Source organism: Rattus norvegicus, chromosome 4 (genome assembly GCF_021556685.1).
Source record: "Rattus norvegicus strain SHRSP/BbbUtx chromosome 4, alternate assembly SHRSP_T2T, whole genome shotgun sequence".
Classification (NCBI taxonomy): domain Eukaryota; kingdom Metazoa; phylum Chordata; class Mammalia; order Rodentia; family Muridae; genus Rattus; species Rattus norvegicus.
In genome coordinates, this window is record NC_141537.1 from 1,209,984 (window position 1) to 1,230,845 (window position 20,862).

Sequence of the window (20,862 nt, forward strand, 5' to 3'; positions counted from 1 at the left end):
ATTTGAAAAATGAGTGCTGATTCAGCAACTAAATCCTACACAGGCAACCACTGTGGAGAGTCCAGTGGAAGTATTCCATGACTCCTGATGGATGTCAGATCCCCTTGGACTCATACACTTGAGATTTCTAACTAATATATTACCCTAAACCCAGGTTGTTGGGGTATTTTATTTGATCCTCTTCCTCATATCTCAGAAAGAATGAAGAATATCATATTGGAACAAGGTCACCTGATTCTATTTCACGATGTGACTAAGAAACCTGGAATCTCCTATTAGTATTCCTGATTTGGTTATAAAGGAGAACATTTTGTTTTATTTCTCTAGTTACATATAGTACATTTCAGTGTAGATACCTATTCCTCCACCATGCAAGGAAAGGTCCCTATAAATCTAAGTGATACAAATACAAGTTCTGTTGTCTGGTCACCCAGGTCCCACAGTTCCACTGTGGAAAAGTCTCTGGAATCTACATGCCCCATATTTAAGTTTTTTGATTCATCAATCTGAGTAATACATGTTCATGAGTCTGAACTTATAGTATCCAGGAATTGTTTAGCTTATCTCTGCAAGACCAAGTTGCCTTCATATGATATATGTGTTCTTCTTTTAATTCTCAATATTATGTTCTGTTGCTCTGTAATACTAGGCAGAAATTCCATGTATGTAATTTTTTTCTTGCGTCTGAAATGGGTGAAACAGAACACACATAGGGATACTTTCTTTAAGTCTGGGTATGTATCAGCTTTACAGAATTCTTACCATATCTCATGTCAACCTATTTCCTTACTTTAATTTATGCATATATTTTAAGTCCTATATTTATAGAATTCTAATTTCCTGATTCTTTTAGTTGAGTATTTGCTTGTTTCTGCATGTGATTGCACACATGTGGATGACGAAGTACAATTTATGGCATTCATTTCCTCCCTCCATTGTGTATGTCCCAAGGACCAAACCAAGGTTAACTGCCTTGGCAACAAATATCTTTACCTACTGAGCTATTTCACTCTTCCTAGTATATTTCATAATTTATTGTTGCAAGTCCAATTGCTACCCCATGCCAAAAAGTGAATGTTTTCTTGCTGGTGTGTGCTACAATCTAAAGCATTTCTTTAGATTAAGACATTGTCCTTTTTAATACCCTATTATGATACATGTAATACCTGTGGGCATGCAGAAACACATATACCCACATAATTTCACTGACATACAATGTCGGTGCCCAATGCCCGCACCGACACGGTACCAAGTATTGGGTGAAAGCCTGCGGGATTAAAGAAACACACACACACACACACACACACACACACACACGTTATTATTAGCCATTCTTTTGTAAAAATTTTAATGATATCACTTCAAACATAAGTTTAGAGATATACACCGACAAACTCTCACCTACAAACTATATAAGAAGGTTTTTTTCAATGTGATATAAAACTAGAGATAACTTGGAAGAAGAAATCTTAACTGAGAAAAAACTCTTCATAAGATTGTCCAATGAAAAAGCCTGTGGGCACTTTCTTGATCGATAATTTTGTTGGAGGGCCCAGCTCCCTTTAGGTTGTCCCACTCCTGGGTTTATTGTTCTAGCTTTTATGAAAACACAGGCTGAGCAAGCCATAAATATAGACCAATAAACACTCTTCTTCCCATGTCTCTCTAACATTTCCTGCCTGCTTAATTACTGGGATATCTTCCCATCCTACCTGATGCAACTAGGATTTATTTTAGTGATTTTGTGTTTTGGACTGATGGCTGCTAATGGGATCATAAAATAAGACTAAAGTTGAATCTTTCAACCTTCTAGAAAATGCATAGAATAATTTTATTCTAATACTCTCATCTTTGAGACACAGGACATCATATATGAAAGGTCAGAAATATTCTGCCTTAAATATAGGCATCCTGAAAGGTTAATTCTTTACAACCAATAGGTCTAGGTAAGAACTATGTAGATAAATATTAGCAAAATGATTGTACATTGTAAGGTTAGTTTATATAAGGAAGTAGCCATGTTTGAAAGTGTCATATAATTGAGTTCCCGATAAAGTAGTAATTCAAAGAAAAAAGTGACAGAATGTATCATAGATAAAATATGCCCAATTCACATGAGAACAGCTTAGGAATCAGAGAATACAGGAGAGTAGATAAAGAGAGTCAAAAATAGATAAAAGAAAGACAGAGAGAAGTAGAGCAAGAAAGAGAAGTTGTTGTGTGTGGCATGTGTTTACGGAAGTTTTCTGGACATGATTTTACAGATTCAGGTTCTGAGAGAACAAACTATTCACTGGGGAAAACAGAAAAAGCTGGAGAATTAGAAGGATCCAGAAGATTGTAACACATTGTCCAAGTTAATGTGAGTCCAAGTAGAGCAACTCATGAAGATGCCAAGAGAAACCATATTGAATCAGTCAGCTTGGAAGGTTGGATTACATGGAGGCTGGAAGCTCCTAGTATTAGGTCTATAAATAGTAGAACAGAGGGATAAAAATACTCTGGCTTCAGCCTAAAGGACATATTTGCATAGCTTGGGTAAGACTCTTATCTCATCACTTTATCTAAGAAAAGAAAAGTGACATTCACTTAGAAAGACATACAGACAGACACACAGACAGACACACACACACATACACAGAGACACACAAACACACAAACATACAAACATAGAGTGGTGTGGGGAGGGAGGGAAGAAGAGAGGGAGGGGAGAAGGGAGAGAAGAAGGGAGAGAGAATGCTTGCAGTCAACCATTGAGCTAAGAACAAGGTTCGAAAAAGAGGAGTTACAGAAAGAACTGAAGTAGTTGAAGGGGTTTGCCACCCCATAAGAAGAACAATATCAACCAACCAAACCCCTGTCCTCGATCTTCCATGGACTAAACAACCATCCAAAGAATACACAAGGATGAGCCTATGGTTCCATCTGCATATGAAGCAGAGGATATCCTTTTCAGGCACCAATGGGAGCAAATGCCCTTGGTCCTGTCAAGGCTTGATGCCCCAGTGTAGGGAACTGTCAGAATTGGCAGGTTGGAAGGAGTGAGTGGGTGAGTGAGGAACTGCCTTCATAGAACAGGAGGCATGAGGGGAAATAATAGCCAGTTTCTAGAGGGCAAATCAGGAAATGGGATAATATTTAAAATGTGAATTAAAAAAATCCCCTCCCCCAATGAAAGAAAAAGAAAGAGAAATGGTATGTGATCTCTTCCCGGGCGGTGGCCGGGACGCGCTCGCTCTCCTCTGGGCACCTGCTGCCCCTTCGCCACAGCTCTCCAGCTTTGCTGGTGCCTGGGTGGGTCTGTCGAGTGCGGGGGTGCCTGTGCCGCTGATGGTTTTCGAGCACCCCACCCCGCCTTCTGGGCCTCGCGTGTCTGCCCCGATCCTGTCCGGGTACTTAGCAGTCGTGTTCCAGTGCGGAGGTTTAAAGAACCCGGGGGGGGGGGGGTCGCCCTACCGCCCGTCGGTCATCCGCAGGAGGGCTTCCCGTTTCCTCCCTCCACCTGTTGCTCCCTGAAACTCAGCGGGCCCCCTCCGGCCGCCGGCGCTTCCAGAGGAGGCGGTCAGGGGCCATGTTGCGGGCCCCCTCTGGGCGCCCGTGGGGTCCCGGCCCGAGCGCCCGACTTGCCCGCCCATTGGCTGGCCGCCGCCGGGTGCTGGGTGCGCGGCGTCCCTTGTACCGTGTGTTCCGCCTTTCCGTTCCCGACCCTGTCTTTTTTTTCTTTTCACATGTATCCTTTAGTTTCCCTCTGGCCGGCCTGAGGTGGCGCAGCCTTGCCATTGGCCCCTCTCTTCCGGTTCAGCAAGGGCCGGCGGGGGAGCTGGTGCTGTTGTTAGTACCCATAGGAGTTCGCTCACACCCCAGATACTGATACAACTCTTAGCGGTGGATCATTTGGCTCGTGCGTCGATGAAGAACGCAGCTAGCTGCGAGAATTAATGTGAATTGCAGGACACATTGATCATGGACACTATGAACGCACTTGAGGCCCTGGGTTCCTCCCGGGGCTACACCTGTCTGAGAGAAGCTTGAGGATCAATCGCTGCACCCCCCCTGCGGTTTCGTCGCGGGGGGGGGGGGAGGCGTCCTGCAGCTGGGACTCTGCTCGCAGGGCCTCTCCCCTCGGCCCTCTGTCTCCCGACGTTCAGACTTGGGAGGCGTCCGTTTGTCGTCCATGCCCGGTGGGTCTGCGTGGGCGTCGATCTCGCCATCCACCGGTGCCGGGGGCCGGCAACCCTTCTCGTGGCTCATTCCTGCTCGCTCCACCACTCCAGCTGCTGTCCTCGCCCGCTCTCCCCACCATGGGGACGCATCGGCGTGGGCCGGTCGGGTGCCTGGGCGCGTGAGGGGCCGAGACGGGCCAGTCATCTCCGGTCAGGTGGGAGGTGGGCCCCGCCCACTGGGTTGGTGCGTCCGCCGCCGCCACGCACCTGCAAGTGCGCTCAGAGAGCGACCTGCGAGGGTTGGACGGGGGAGTCATACCACACCCTCGGGAGCCAGGTCTCAGGTACCTCTCCTCCCACCCTCCCTCTACAGTGTGCCGACCGCTCAGGGACCAGCCCTTTGCTGACTCGACTTGCTCCTGGGGTGTGGGAGCTGGCCGGGGTAGAGAGGTCGCAATCCCCAGCCTGGGACCCTGGCGCCCACTTGCTCTCCTCTCCCTCTGTCCACCCGTGGCCGGCGCGCCCTCCTTTCCTCCTTTCCCTCTTGACCACAACCTCAGTTCAGACTTGGCGACCCGCTGAATTTAAGCATATTAGTCAGTGGAGGAGAAGAAACTAACCAGGATTCCCTCAGTAAAGGCCAGTGAACAGGGAAGAGCCCAGCGCCGAATCCCCGCCACGTGCTGTGGCGCGGGAAATGTGGTACGGAAGACCCACTCCCCGGCGCCGCTCGTGGGGGGCACAAGTCCTTCTGATCGAGGCCCAGCCCTTGGACGGTGTGAGGCCGGTAGCGGGCCCAGTGCCGCCAGGCCTGGATCTTCCTGGAGTCGGGTTGCTTGGGAATGCAGCCCAAAGCGGATGGTAAACTCCATTTAAGGCTAAATACCGGCACGAGACCGATAGCCAACAAGTACAGTAAGGAAAAGTTGAAAAGAAATTTGAAGAGAGTTCAAGAGGGCGTGAAACCGTTAAGAGGTAAACGAGTGTGGTCAGCACAGTCGGCCCATAGGATTCAACCCAGAGGCGCGCGTTCCGCTGTGCGGGTGATCCCGGTGGATCTTTCCCACTCCCCATTCCTCCCGACACCTCAACCCACGCATTTTTCTACCCCTCCAAGTGTACCGCCATCGCTGTCCCGTTCCTCCCAGCAGGGGGGTCGGCGGGCGCTCAGGCGGCGGGTGCGGGTGAGCAGGTGCGGCCAGGGGTGGGGTTGGTGGGTGACCACCCCTCCCCCCCTGTTCAGCGACTGGCCACAGCCAGGCGCCCTTCCACCTTGGCGGTGCGCCAAAACCAGCTACGGGACCGCTGGGAAGGCCCTACGGGGAAGGTGACTGGGGAGGGCAGTGCGGCGCGGCATCACCTGTGGGCCCCAGACCACCTCATCCCGAGTTTTACAGCACATCCTCTCCGTACAGAAGACACTGACAGGCAGACAGACAGACACACAGACAGACAGACAGACACACACACACACACGCGTGCGTGCACACACACAGACACACACACCCAAATACATATTTAAGTATTTAAAATGATGTTTAAAAAAACAGTCTTCCTGTTTAACAGACGTTTAAAGGGAAGTTGGCTGACAGACGTTTTTGTGTTTTTTTTATCCTCTTTTTTACCAAATAGGAGGTAGATCTGTTGCCCCTTTTATTAAAAGCCAAAGTATTAACTGGCGAGCCAATGTTTCAACTTTTCCCATTATGTTCCTTTCATGAAACCAGGGAGTGTTGTTTCTTTGGCTTTTCCTTTTTGAACCAAAATGAAAGGAGCTCTACCAGTTGGCCTAGTTTCCCTGTTCCTTTTCCCTCTGCCACGGTATGCTCGATGAAATAAAGTAAATAAATGAAGTTTCTAGTTATTTATTTGTTTGGAAGACCCGAACCCTCTCTCAAGAGACACTTCCATCTCCCCCCTCCACACACACAAGGCCTCTTCCCTGTATGTGGGGGAAGGGGGAGGGGTGGACAGGAGCTAGCTGAGAGGGGGTGGGGTGGGGTGGGGCTGGAGAATGTGCATGTCCCTGAAGGACTGTCCAGGAAATACTGCTGCTGCCCTAGCATGCTTTGCGTCAGCGCTGAGCCAGGGTGTGCCTGTTTTTTTTTGGGGGGGTGGGGGCAAGTTTTCTGCCTGAAATCAGTGAGTGATGATTTCAGTGTGAAGGTCTGATCCCTTGCTGTCCTTTCAGTGCTCTGGCTAATGGCAAATGACTGAAGAAAACCTTAGTTAGACTCACACCCAGCTGTTTGGAAATGGTAATGGAATTGATAGCACACCCTCAGGGAAAGAGGAAGACTCCCTTTGCTCACTCCCATCCTCGCCCTGCCAGCTCTGGATTTCTAAGTAAGGCTGAATCTGGACCATATTTGCAAGATTTGGCATTTCTGATTCATGTTTAATGTTTTGTTAAATAAAGTTTGTGAAGGGCTGGAGAGATGGCTCGGAAGTTAAGATCACTCACTGCTCTGCTCTTCCAGAGGTCCTGAGTTTCATTCCACAGAAACCATATAGTGGCTCACAACCCTCTGCAAAGGGATATTCCATGTACTCTACTGTCGTGTGTATATGAAAAGGGCTTTAGTATACTCATATAAATGAAAATAAATAAATAAACCTTTAAAAGAATGAAACAAAATGAAGCTTGCAAAGAAATTGGGCATCTTAAAATGCCAGGCACGTCTATCCACTCCTATTATTTTATTTCGTGTGTGTAAAACATAACCACAGAGGTGGTTCCCCTTTTATTAACCTCGATAGAACAACTGGGACAGAAGTGCAAACTATCATCTACCTATCTGGGAGTGGAGTGGTTGGGTACAGGGAGATGGAACATTTGCAGATAGTAAAGTTCTGCTGTCGGTTTTTTTTTTTCCTTTCCTTTTTGGATAGATATCGGGAGCTTTTTTTTTTTTTTTTTTTTTTTTTAAAGTACAAATTTTGTTTTCTGTGCAACATTCTGATCATAGTTTCCCATCGCAAAGCTCTTTCCAGATCCTTCCTCCCCATCCACCACCCCGTTTACCCCAGGCCTGTCCTTATATGTGGTTGATGCATACCCAGGTGAATCTCCATTGGAGAAAGCACGATATTCCCATCTCCTATGACTGTCAATAGCAGATGACTTAAACGCCAGTGACTTCGGACTTGACTCCATTTTTCCCTTGGAGAATTGGGTTTGGATCTGTTGAACGAAGGCAGGCCCTGGGTTTTGAAACAAACAAACAAACAAACAAACAAACAAACAAACAAACACACCAAAAAATATTTAAAGCAGGCAACAACTGCCAATACGCCAAGAGACTGTTGACTCCTCTTTGGAGCTAGTACGATGTGAAACTTGCTTAATAAAGTAGAATCCACACAGCACAAAGGGAACACTTTAACAAATTATGAGGAAGAGGGAGGAGAGAGAGAGAGAGAGAGAGAGAGAGAGAGAGAGAGAGAGAGAGAGAGAGAGATCTGTTTACCTCCCTCCTCTAGTTTTTCAGACTAGAGATTTCATCTTCCTCTGTCTCTGGTGCTGGTGGCTTTACTGCTGGTTTGGGGGGATTGGGATAGGGATAGGAAGAAAAAAGTCTTGAGTGCTGATTTTAAACTCTCTCTCTTTCTCTCTCTCTCTCTGTAGAGCACTCTCTCTCTCACTCTGCCACTCTCCCTCTCTTTCTCCCTCCCCCCCCTCTCTCTCTACACACACACACACACACACACACACACACACACACACACACACACACTTCCTAGGATGAAAGAAAAAAAATGAAAAGGAAGGCACCCATGGTGATGCATGACTTTGATCTCACTTTGGTCTCAGCACTGGAGAGGAAGATAGGAAGGCCTATGTAGATGCAATGTGAAGAAGGCCTGTGTCAGATTAGTTAATGGCTAGGTAACTGTTATCTAGCTAGTCTGCCATTTTGTTGCTGTTACTAATCTTATAAGGACACTTTCTCATTGGTTGTTTCTGCTGTTACTGGTGGAATTCATTACATATTCTGGTAGGTTCTTCTGTGTGATAACACACTCAGAAGCCAAACACTGTAGAAGTCAGTCTAACTGCATTCTTTGTTGTCTAGTTACCCGCAATAATCTTGGACCTGAACTGAACACCCAGCAGCATTTCCCAAAACCATCCATGTATAAGCTTTTATAAGCTGGACCACGAACACTAGAGTGACAGTGCAGACAGAGACTATTTGGAACCGGACTCCCATTTTGAGTTTTTGTTTGTGTTCTTGTTTTTTTTCTCCTGTCCTGTCCTGTCCTGTCCTGTCCTGTCCTGTCTGTCTGTCTGTCTGTCTGTCTGTCTGTCTGTCTGTCTGTCTCTCTGTCTTTCTGTCTGTGAATCCACACATATAGTTCTTTCCATGTCTTATATTTCAAAACAAATAATGCTTGTTGTGCTTCTCATTTCATTCAAGGGTACTACTCTCTAGATCAGAGGAGCCCCCTTACAATTCTCCACAGGTAGTGATGTTTGGGGTGTTCAGTGCGACTAAGCAGGAATTGTATGGTTGCTGCCATTATGCTTGATCTTACCCAAGGTAGGGTTTCGGGGCATGGTTGCCAAGATGGCAAACAACAGACAGTAATTGAAGAGATGGAACAATAACCTACAATTCTCCCTCTCTGTCACTGTTTCTCTGTCATTCTCTTTGTCTCTCTTCCCTCCTTCCCTCCCTCCTCTCTCAGACCTGAATGAAAATTGGAACTAAAGTAAATGTTCACTGAAAAGAATCCAGGTGCGGTGGTGCATGTCTTTTATTGCATCACTTGAGTGGTGGAGGTGGGTAGAACCCTGTGAGCAGGCTGCAGACCTGATCCAGGTACAGATTTCCAGGGCTTATGTGCAAAGACCCCTGACTCAACTAAAGAAATGAAGAGGAAATTAAAGAAACAGACACAATTAACTTGGAATAAACCAAACAAACTAAGGAAAAGGAAAGGCAGTATTGGGGTGGCCTGGCTTACAGAGGAGGGGCAAACATTTATTTGCCAGTGCCTCCTCAGTTGAATACACACACACACACACACACACACACACACACACACACACAAACACACACACACACACAAACACACACACACTCAGAGAGAGAGAGAGAGAGAAAGAGAGAGAGAGAGAGAGAGAGAGAGAGAGAGAGAGAGAGAGGGAGAGAGCAATCAATCTGTTAATTTGTTTGTCTCCCTCCCCTAGTTTTTGAAACAGGGTTTCTCTATGAATTCCTCTGTAGACTGATGGCTCAGAGGGCAAAGCTGCTGGCTGTTAAAGGTCTAGGGAAAACATGAAGGCCTAGATGCAATGTGTAGTCCTAAGGGAACTGTTAAGGCCTAGATGCCCTGTGAAGGAGGCCTACATCATGTATACATATGTACACACATATTCATATATATGAATATGTATGTGAAAGTGTATACACTCAGGTATCCTTTATTTTATTAGCTTATTTTGAATATAATTTCCATGCTAATCAAAAAGAGGAAATTTTCTTTGGCACCGGATTCTTCTTTAACAATAAATGGATATAAATAATCACATATTCAGATGTTATGTCTAATATTCTGAAGATATTCCCAGATATGGTGTTAATCCATCATAGTCCATGTGTGAACACAAAACAGACTTTGTAAGAATTTTGGCAAGTGGATTTTAAAAACTTATATAGGGTTATTAAGAGCAGTGGTAACATTTTTTAACTTGATATTTTTTATATTTACATTGCAAATGTTATTCCCTTGCCGAGTTACCCACTCTTCCATAACCCACCCCCTGCTTCCATGAGTATGCTTTTCCTCCCATCCACCCACTCGCACCTCAATAGCATACCATTACCCTGTAGTGGAGAAAGGAACATTCACAGGACCAAGAGCTTCTCCTCCTATTGATGCCAGACAATGCCATCCTCTGCTCCATATGCAACTGAAGCATTAGGCTTTTACATGAGTACTATTTGGTTAGTAGTTTAATCCCTGGGAGCACTGGTAAGTCTAGTTGGTTCATATTGTTGTTCTTCCTGTGGGTTTGCAAACCGTTTCTGCTCTTCCTTCACTCCTTCATTGGAGTCCCTATGGAGTCCGATGGTTAGCTTCAAACATGCTTGTCTATATCAGTGAGGTTCTGGCAGAGTCTCTCAGGAGACATCCACATCAAGCTCCCATCAATAAGGACTTCTTGGCATCAGCAATACTGACTAGGTTTGGTGGCTGCATATGTGATAGATCCCCAAATGGGGCAGTATCTAGATGGCCTTTCCTTAAGTCTCTGCTCCACTGTGTCCCTATATTCTCCTCCCTCTTGAGTATTTTGTTCCCCCTTCTAGGAAGGACTGAAGTGTACACATTTTGTTCTTCTTCCTTCTTGAGCATCCTATGGTCTGTGAATTGTATCTTGGGTATTCCAAGCTTTGGATTAGTATCTCCTAACTGTGTTAATTCACTCAGGATGATATTTCCTAGTTCTATCCATTTGCCTAGGAATTTCATGAAGTAATTGTTTTTGAAAGCTGAGTAGTACTTCATTGTGTAAATATGCCACATTTTCTGTATCCATTCCTCTGTTGAAGGATATCTGGGTTCCAGCTTCTGGCTGGAGGGTCTTTGCACTAGAACTCTTCTAGTCTGATGTCTCTCAGAAATTCTCAAAAGTTTTTGTCCTGGGTGATTCTAGAATCCCATAAATCTGGATATAATATTTTGTGTAAAATTATGAAAGCATTTTAATTAAATTAAAATATAGCAAAAGATACAACTATGGATAAACTCTCTTTCAGGTTAATCTTTTCTTGGTTATTATCAGTATATAAGATACATACTGGGTGACAACAGCAAATTAAGAATTATCCTGCAGTCCCTTAACCATTTTCTATGTATCTGTGGTGTTGTGTGTTGTAAGAATATTGGTGGATGTGAGTGTGTGGTGCATGCCTGTAACTGTGTGGCTTTACCCATCTGTGCATGTGTTTTTGGAGTTCTGAGAAGGATTTCAAACATCTCCTTTAGTGCTGTTCACTGTTCTTGACATAAGTTCTCTTGTTGAACTAGAAATTCAGTGTGGGATTGGAGAACTGGTCAGTGAGGCCTCAGGATTCAGAGGTAATAGTTATGTGAGCTATCCCCTATGCCTGGCATTATGTATACATGCTGAATATTCACACCCAGGTCCATATGTTTCTACCCTCTGAGCAATTTCCCAGTCCTAGAGTGATGAATGTTTGCTTAAGATTTGATAACAGACCATAATTGTTTTCTGTTTTTGCTATCGTTTGTAATTTTCCATAGGTAACAAGCAGGTGGATATTATGAAAGACACCTGAATAGACCAGAAAATAAAAATAGTAGTAGATGCATTACAAGCAATTCTATAAAACCATATTTTGCATATTTACCTTGTGAAGCACACTTGATATTTCTGGGTTTGCCTGTTATACACACAGCATAGTTTGATATAAGGACCTTTTAGACTCTTTAAATACAAAAGAATAAGAGAGATACATCTCTTGAAATAGTATAGAGAATGTGATACTTCATCACATGAGAATTAATAGCCTTCAGCAGAGGAAGTGAGGGAGAAGTGTGTATATACCTTTTGTAGCACAGTCTCTCAAATAAAACAAACAGGGACATTTAAATAAATATATAGAAGTATTTAAGACTTCATTTCTCTTCCAATATTTGCAATTACAGAGTCAAACATTATATCTTGGAGTCATAGATCACTGTGTTATCTAGGATTGCACGATGAGGATGGCATAGTGGCAGTAGAGCAAAATAACTGATAGGAAAAGCAGAGCAGTCACCCCATTAGGATTCATATGAATTGCATTTCCGCCCTGTTGGGAACTAAGCAACAATGGGTGAAACTGTACAAGTACCTCTGTAGTAATTTGGTGTCTTGGGGTTATGTCCAGAGGATATACAGCTGGAGCACATGGTGTTCAATTTATTTTTAGTTTGTCTGATTTAAAATGTGATTGCTGTTAGTAAACATTTTTGTGAAGATTGCTTGAAATTTATTTGCACTTTATTAGAAATTGTAGAATCATATTTATAATTTGCAGTCCTGGAGGTACTGGTGGTTGTACATGGGGAACAACTAAGTCAGCAAATGACTAAGTCAGACAATGCTGATGAAAAGAACATGGATACCACAGTTACAGCTGCCTAAGAACTGATAACCACAACCTAAGGGAAGAGTCTCTTCCCTCAACCTTGACTCCTTTAAGACATTGGCTTCAGCATCAGACAGGCCTTGACAAGTGTGATCCTGGGTAAGGGTATAGAACTAGTGTTCCAGTTATTCTTTTGTCCAGGTCTTTCAGACAGCCTAGGGCAGTCCTGGCTCCGCACATTAATAGGTACTTCATAGTATTCATAAGACTTTCCAGCTGGATGTGACTTTTGAATTTTCTTTCATAAGCAGGGAAGTGTTAGATCACAGTCCTGTCTAACTGGCTGCTTTCCTCAAACCTGCCATTCCCTTTGTAACCTCTCAATATAATTGATAAGCAACATATTCTGTGGCCTTGTAGTCTCTCTGTCCCTTTCATCTGATTCCCAGGCCCCAAAAACCTTTCATGGTAACTCTGCCTCCACCTTTTTTCTTTCTGTGATTCATCTATTAGTCTAGATCACAAGGTATATATCCTACCCCAAAAAATCATACGATTGAGAAACACCAAAATCCTATAATTTCTTGGAAATTAAAAATCCTCACTCTCCTATCTTTGTCTTTAGTATCCCATCATGGTTATATGTGGCCATGATGCAATAAATCACTTCATACTAAAGGACTTAAGCATGTTTTCCCTTCAGGACACTCGACACACAATATATGTGCTGCAGTAAAAATAAAAACAACAAAACAAAACAAAAAACCCTACAGAACTTGTTCCCAGTTATACCCTAGCTGTCTCACTCCCTTAATATTTCTGGTGCCATTGGAAATAGCAATAATTTATCTCAGTGGCTCCATGCTGCCCCCATCTATTTTCTGACACACTAAACTTCCCAACACGGCACCCTGTCAGGCTGCTCCTCCCTCATCCACAGCCCTCTTGGTTGGGTTTCCACCACGCCAGGCATACACATCCCAATTCTTTGGTAGGCCCATGCATCTGGCCACCATACACTCTCTTAAACTCAATTAAGTTGCCTTATGAAAGAACACATCAAACGATATTTTCTGATGCAATTGATAAGATATAATTTCCCAATCTAGATGGCACAAAATCCTGTACACACCCATCCCTTGAGAATAGTCATAACAACCTGTAATATGTACAAAGAGGCATCTAAACATCTACTGCCATGTTTTCTGTGTTCTCACATTCTCACTCTGGCTTCCTCTGCCTCTCTAAAACTTTTCTCCCACCCATCCTTCCTTCTTATCCAATGACAGGCCTGGTTCTATCCTGTACCTCCCTTCACCTTAATAATGACATCAATCTACTCTTTTACCCTTTTAATTAAAAAAAAAACAGAAAATTTTTTCTCAAATATAAGTTGAGCACAACTATTATCATTCTGTAATTTAAAAGTATAAGATGTACCTAACACCCAGTCCAACTTTTATCAGTTAAACAGAACATTTAGTTATATATTTTAGCATTTAAAAGGCTTAAAATCTGTTATATCCTGGCTAGCTTATGTATTATCTGATAATTAGCTAATTAAATATGTATTCTCGGATTCAATTTGCCAGAATTTTATTGAGTATTTTTGCGTCGATATTCATAAGGGAAATTGGTCTGAAGTTCTCTTGCTTTGTTGGGTCTTTGTGTGGTTTAGGTATAAGAGCAATTGTGGCTGCATAGAAGGAATTCGGTAGTGTTCCATCTGTTTCAATTTTGTGGAATAGTTTGGATAATATTGGTATGAGGTCTTCTATGAAGGTCTGATAGAATTCTGCACTAAACCCATCTGGACCTGGGCTCTTTTTGGTTGGAAGACCTTTAATGACTGCTTCTATTTCCATAGGAGTTATGGGGTTGTTTAACTGGTTTATTTGTTCCTGATTTAACTTCAGTACCTGGTATCTGTCTAGGAAATTGTCCATTTCCTGCAGATTTTCAAGTTCTGTTGAATATAAGCTTTTATAGTAAGATCTGATGATTTTTTGAATTTCCTCTGAATCTGTAGTTATGTCTCCCTTTTCATTTCTGATTTTGTTAATTTGGACGCACTCTCTGTGTCCTCTCGTTAGTCTGGCTAAGGGTTTATCTATCTTGTTGATTTTCTCAAAGAACCAACTTTTGATTCTGTTGATTCTTTCTATGGTCCTTTTTGTTTCTACTTGGTTGATTTCAGCTCTGAGTTTGATTATTTCCTGCCTTCTACTCCTCCTGAGTGTATTTGCTACTTTTTGTTCTAGAGATTTTAGGTGTGTTGTCTGGGAAACCGAATCCAAGAGCACATCAAAACAATCATCCACTATGATCAAGTCGGCTTCATCCCAGGCATGCAGGGATGGTTTAATATACGGAAAACCATCAACGTAATCCATTATATAAACAAACTGAAAGAACAAAACCACATGATCATTTCATTAGATGCTGAGAAAGCATTTGACAAAATTCAATACCCCTTCATGATAAAAGTCCTGGAAAGAATAGGAATTCAAGGCCCATACCTAAACACAGTAAAAGCCATATACAGCAAACCAGTTGCTAACATTAAACTAAATGGAGAGAAACTTGAAGCAATCCCACTAAAATCAGGGACTAGACAAGGCTGCCCACTCTCTCCCTTCTTATTCAATATAGTTCTTGAAGTTCTAGCCAGAGCAATCAGACAACAAAAGGAGGTCAAGGGGATACAGATCGGAAAAGAAGAGGTCAAAATATAACTATTTGCAGATGATATGATAGTATATTTAAGTGATCTCAAAAGCTCCACGAGCGAACTACTAAAGCTGATAAAAAACTTCAGCAAAGTGGCTGGATATAAAATTAACTCAAATAAATCAGTAGCCTTCCTCTACACAAAAGAGAAACAAGCCGAGAAAGAAATTAGGGAAACGACACCCAATAATAGACCCAAATAATAGAAAGTACCTCGGTGTGACTTTAAACAAGCAAGTAAAAGATCTGTACAATAAGAACTTCAAGACTCTGAAGAAAGAAATTGAAGAAGACCTCAGAAGATGGAAAGATCTCCTATGCTCATGGATTGGCAGGATTAATATAGTAAAAATGGCTATTCTACCAAAAGCGATCTACAGATTCAATGCAATCCCCATCAAAATACCAATCCAATTCTTCAAAGAGTTAGACAGAACAATTTGCAAATTCATCTGGAATAACAAAAAACCCAGGATAGCTAAAACTATCCTCAACAATAAAAGGACTTCAGGGGGAATCACTATCCCTGAACTCAAGCAGTATTACAGAGCAATAGTGGTAAACACTGCATGGTACTGGTACAGAGACAGACAGATAGACCAATGGAACAGAACTGAAGACCTAGAAATGAACCCACACACCTATGGGCACTTGATTTTTGACAAAGGAGCCAAAACTATCCAATGGAAAAAAGATAGCATTTTCAGCAAATGGTGCTGGTTCAACTGGAGGTCAACATGTAGAAGAATGCAGATCGATCCATGCTTATCACCTTGTACAAAGCTTAAGTCCAAGTGGATCAAGGACCTCCACATCAAACCAGATACACTCAAACTAATAGAAGAAAAACTAGGAGAGCATCTCGAACACATGGGCACTGGAAAAAATTTCCTGAACAAAACACCAATGGTTTATGCTCTAAGATCAAGAATCGACAAATGGGATCTCATAAAACTGCAAAGCTTCTGTAAGGCAAAGGACACTGTGGTTAGTACAAAACGGCAACCAACAGATTGGGAAAAGATCTTTACCAATCCTACAACAGATAGAGGCCTTATATCCAAAATATACAAAGAACTCAAGAAGTTAGACCACAGGGAGACAAATAACCCTATTAAAAAATGGGGTTCAGAGCTAAACAAAGAATTCACAGCTGAGGAATGCCAAATGGCTGAGAAACACCTAAAGAAATGTTCAACATCTTTAGTCATAAGGGAAATGCAAATCAAAACAACCCTGAGATTTCACCTCACACCAGTGAGAATGGCTAAGATCAAAAACTCAGGTGACAGCAGATGCTGGCGAGGATGCGGAGAAAGAGGAACACTCCTCCATTGTTGGTGGGATTGCAGACTGGTACAACCATTCTGGAAATCAGTCTGGAGGTTCCTCAGAAAATTGGATATTGAACTGCCTGAGGATGCAGCTATACCGCTCTTGGGCATATACCCAAAAGATGCCCCAACATATAAAAAAGAAACGTTCTCCACTATATTCATAGCAGCCTTATTTATAATAGCCAGAAGCTGGAAAGAACCCAGATGCCCTTCAACAGAGGAATGAATACAGAAGATGTGTATATCTACACAATGGAATATTACTCAGCTATCAAAAACAACGAGTTTATGAAATTCATAGGCAAATGGTTGGAACTGGAAAATATCATCCTGAGTGAGCTAACCCAATCACAGAAAAAGACACATGGTATGCACTCATTGATAAGTGGCTATTAGCCCAAATGCTTGAATTACCCTAGATGCCTAGAACAAATGAAACTCAAGACGGATGATCAAAATATTAATGCTTCACTCCTTCTTTAAAAGGGGAACAAGAATACCCTTGGCAGGGAAGAGAGAGGCAAAGATTAAAACAGACACAGAAGGAAAACCCATTCAGAGCCTACCCCACATATGGCCCATACATATACAGCCATCCAATTAGACAAGATGGATGAAGCAAAGAAGTGCAGGCCGACAGGATGCGGATGTAGATCGCTCCTGAGAGAGACAGCCAGAATACAGTAAATACAGAGGCGAATGCCAGCAGCAAACCACTGAACTGAGAACGGGATCCCCGTTGAAGGAATCAGAGAAAGAACTGAAAGAGCTTGAAGGAGCTCGAGACCCCTTATGAACAACAATGCCAAGCAACCAGAGCTTCCAGGGACTAAGCCACTACCTAAAGACTATACATGGACTGACCCTGGACTCTGACCTCATAGGTAGCAATGAACATTCTAGTAAGATCACCAGTGGAAGGGGAAGCCCTTGGTTCTGCTAAGACTGAACCCCCAGTGAACTAGATTGTTGGGGGGAGGGCGGCAACATGGGTAGGATGGGGAGGGGAACACCCATAAAGAAGGGGAGGGGGAGGGATAAGGGGGATGTTTGCCCGGAAACTGGGAAAGGGAATAACACTCGAAATGTAAATAAGAAATACTCAAGTTAATAAAAAAAAATATATATATATATTCTCATAGTTAAATAGTCTGAGTGGGTTATAAGATTATACTAAGTTTTCAACCCCGCCAGTAATCTGAGAATGATCCATATATCTGTAAATATAGGAAACGTAGCATGGCTTCTAGAACTGAGATAGGTTATTGAGACAATTTTCTATTTGCACAGTCCCCTGTGAGCAACATGTGAGAGCAAGTCTTCAGGCTTCTGGCCTAGGATCATCAGACAGACTTTTGAAACACTGAATTTTGAACGGCTAATCTTTCTGGCAGAAATTTTCAGCCAACTTATTCTGCAATGTTTTCTTTTCTGGACAGTAATTAGTCTGTAGAAGCATTGGAGCAATTTTTGCATATTGCTTGTCTGCCACAATAAATCACCTCACGTGGAGGTGGAGATTTTCAGTTTCTTCTTTGAATATACCAAAGGGGAGCTGGTGGGAGTGGACATGTCTCAATAAAAGTTAAAGAACATTAAATGTCATATTTTGTGGACTTCTGGTGTTTTTTAGAAACCATCTAACTATATAAGTAATCTGGACTGTTGTCGATTAATTATCTTAATAAATTATCTTGAAAGCATTCTGACAATAAACTTAGAGACATGATTTTGCTATTTGGCCTTAAACTCACGTGCTTAATCATCTCAGCTTCATTTTCTAATAGCAGAAAAGGACTGGGTATAAGCCATCTATGCTGAAATGTGTTGTATAGGCACAATACGTGTACATCAGAGTAACAATATTAATTTTAAATCAATGAGAAATTTATATTAAAGAAAATCTTAAAAATCTAAATTTGTATCAAATAAATTCTGTGCCAATGTAAAAGATCATAATTTTAGTTTAGTAATATATATAAAAATAATTATTTACAGCTTGAAGAAAGCATTGAAGAGTTTTTGCCCCAATTCCCTGGACTTTGGGGGACTAAAAGTAGTTATTCTAAGGATGTTTTTCTGAGGAATTTAGAAATGTGTATAATTTAACAGGGAGGAATTAGCTCAAACTGATTATACATAATCTCAGTTGGTGAAAAACCTTGTATTTATTACTAAGCCTAAGTTATAATCTTTTACATTTGAAAGTATATTATTATACATTACATTCTCTCCCATGATCTCCTACGATGATCTCTTAAACAGTGAAGAAAATTTGTACATCTTTTAAACTCATCTATTATTTCTAGCTTTATGTATATAAGCTATTTAGAATTTGTCTATAGAGATATTCTATCTTCTGTTAATTAAGTAAACATTTGTCCTTTCATACTTTTCTTTTTTTTATATAAAGAAATATACTTGAATGCACTCTACATTCTCTTTACCAAATCTCACCATATTTCCTATAATACATCTCCTGACACCATGTCTTCATCTGTTTACCTTTTAGATCTCATCAAAGAATCAGAATCTAGTGTCACTCGTGAAGGGAATCTATTGAAGCACAAGCAAATTACCAAGGCAATACCTCCCCCCCCCAATGAATGATTCTTCATTCACCAGTAGCCATCAAATGCCAAAAGCCCCTCAATATGGCATTGGCAAGGGTTGGTCACCCCATCTAAGCCCTGACTCTAGCTGACTTGATCATGTGAAAGTATTGTTTTAACACAGGTGCTGTGAGTTAATGAGTGTGATAACCATGAGCTGTCCAGAGGACAGCTTTTCATTCTCTGTACCGAACAGCTATCACAATTTTCTTGATAGAGATCAATTCAATGTTCATTGCAAGAAGGCAGGAACATACTCATCTAATTATGATGGAGATGTTATTAAAAATTTTAGTTTCTAAATGCCTTTTATTTATGTAAAATTCTAGAAAATTTTATTTCTGTTTATGGTCTGAAATACCTTCCTTTCATTCATAACAAACACAATGATAGTTCTAACTTTTGAAATGACATTATAATATAATGTATATGTATCAAACTTTTCTAAATTTGTGTGCATGTGTATCCCATTTTTAAGAGTATTAAGTTTTTTCTTAATGTTTTCTAGCTGTATTAATATGATCATAAGATTTTCTTTTTTTTTTTAAAGATTTATTTATTTATTATATATAAGTACACTGTAGCTGTCTTCAGATACACCAGAAGAGGGCATCAGATCTCTTTACAGATGGTTGTGAGCCACCATGTGGTTGCTGGGAATTGAACTCATGACCTCTGGAAGAGCAGTCGGGTGCTCTTAACCGCTGAGCCATCTCTCCAGCCCAAGATTTTCTTTTTAAGTAAAATAACTTATGCATTATTTTACTAACATAAGTCTTAATTTTATATCTCTTTCTCTCTCTCTCTCTTTTTTTTTTTTTTTTTTTTTTCGGAGCTGGGGACTGAACCCAGGGCCTTGTGCTTGCTAGGCAAGCGCTCTACCACTGAGCCAAATCCCCAACCCCTTAATTTTATATCTCAAATATTATTTTCTATTGCATACATAGATGAATTTTATTTGTTAACATTTGGTTGATCCATTAGTTCCTTTTTTATTAAATTGTAAATTTATACTTTTGTGTTGAAACTAACTTTTGTAAAGTTTGCATACATAATTTTCATATTTATTCAGTTGATATCACGTGATTCCTAAAATTCTTTCTCTTCAAATAACTACAACATAGATTTTGATTAGTTTAATGAACAAAGACTATTAAATGCACCTGTAAAAATTATTGATTTGAACATTGATTTGAATAACTCTAGATAATAATTTGATATTAAATACTGGGTAGGAGTGTGGGACTGCATTTTAACTATCTGAAATATGCTGTTTCAAGGTTTTGTTAAATGACTTTTTTTATAGATATGTATAGCATTAACATGACTTATATTCAAATCATTGTTCTTTGTCCTTTATTTTCTTTTTGACTTTTTTAGTTTTTCATATTTAAAAGCGGTTTTAAATATTTGCTTCATGCATCTGTACGTGTGTGCACAAATGAGTACAGTTACTTGCAAAATGTAGGAGAGGGTACCCAATTTCCAGAGCTCGATTGACAAGTAGTAATGACCCATCAAGTATAGATACTGGACACTGAACTTAGGTTCTCTACTAGAGACCAAGGAAAACCCATGAGCCTTTTCTATAGGTCCTGATTTTAATTTTTTTTTATTAACTTGAGTATTTCTTATATACATTTCAAGTGTTATTCCCTTTCCCGGTTTCCGGGCAATTGGACATTGAACTGCCTGAGGATCCAGCTATACCTCTCTTGGGCATATACCCAAAAGATTCCTCAACATACAAAAGAGACACGTGCTCCACTATGTTCATCGCAGCCTTATTTATAATAGCCAGAAACTGATTTTAATTTTTATTAAGGGTTTAGTTCTGTGTGCCTTTCTTATTCACGAAAACAACTTTGTCAAATTTGATACAAACAATTTTGTGTAAATATTAATCTTTAAT

The 20,862-nt window shown here is 41.3% G+C and overlaps 1 non-coding gene and 1 pseudogene across 1 annotated transcript; both read left to right on the forward strand.

Moving 5' to 3' along the window:
• Positions 1 to 20,862, forward strand: part of LOC148006206 (polyubiquitin-C-like) — a 1,402,189-nt pseudogene that overhangs the window by 1,133,228 nt on the left and 248,099 nt on the right.
• Positions 3,875 to 4,027, forward strand: LOC120102761 (5.8S ribosomal RNA). Its single transcript, XR_015687309.1, has one exon. It is a non-coding gene; the product is annotated as a 5.8S ribosomal RNA (ribosomal RNA).